A 322-nucleotide genomic window follows, 5' to 3' on the forward strand; every position below is an offset into this window, starting at 1 on the left:
GAGGCACGGGCTGGGAGCCGATGGGTAAAGTTAAACAAACGCCCTCTGTGTCCCGGAGCAAAATCGCCTCCAGTAGCGGCGTAGCGGCGCTTTTTAGAGAGGGAGACCGACGCGGTGTTGCGCAAGAGGCTCAAACGCAGAACTCTGTCCTTTTGCCACCAATTCTCTGTATTTAGTCCTCGGGACAAGGTTTGCATAAAAATGCTGAGGCAAATGGGACCGACTGACACACTGACAAGACGGGTACAGCCTGGACGCGTGTTGGACATGACATGCACTTAAGGCCTCTAACACTATTTAAGCAGCATCGTTTGTCTTCACA

The sequence above is a fragment of the Charadrius vociferus genome, unplaced genomic scaffold (genome assembly GCF_000708025.1).
Source record: "Charadrius vociferus isolate BGI_N301 unplaced genomic scaffold, ASM70802v2 scaffold136, whole genome shotgun sequence".
Taxonomy (NCBI): domain Eukaryota; kingdom Metazoa; phylum Chordata; class Aves; order Charadriiformes; family Charadriidae; genus Charadrius; species Charadrius vociferus.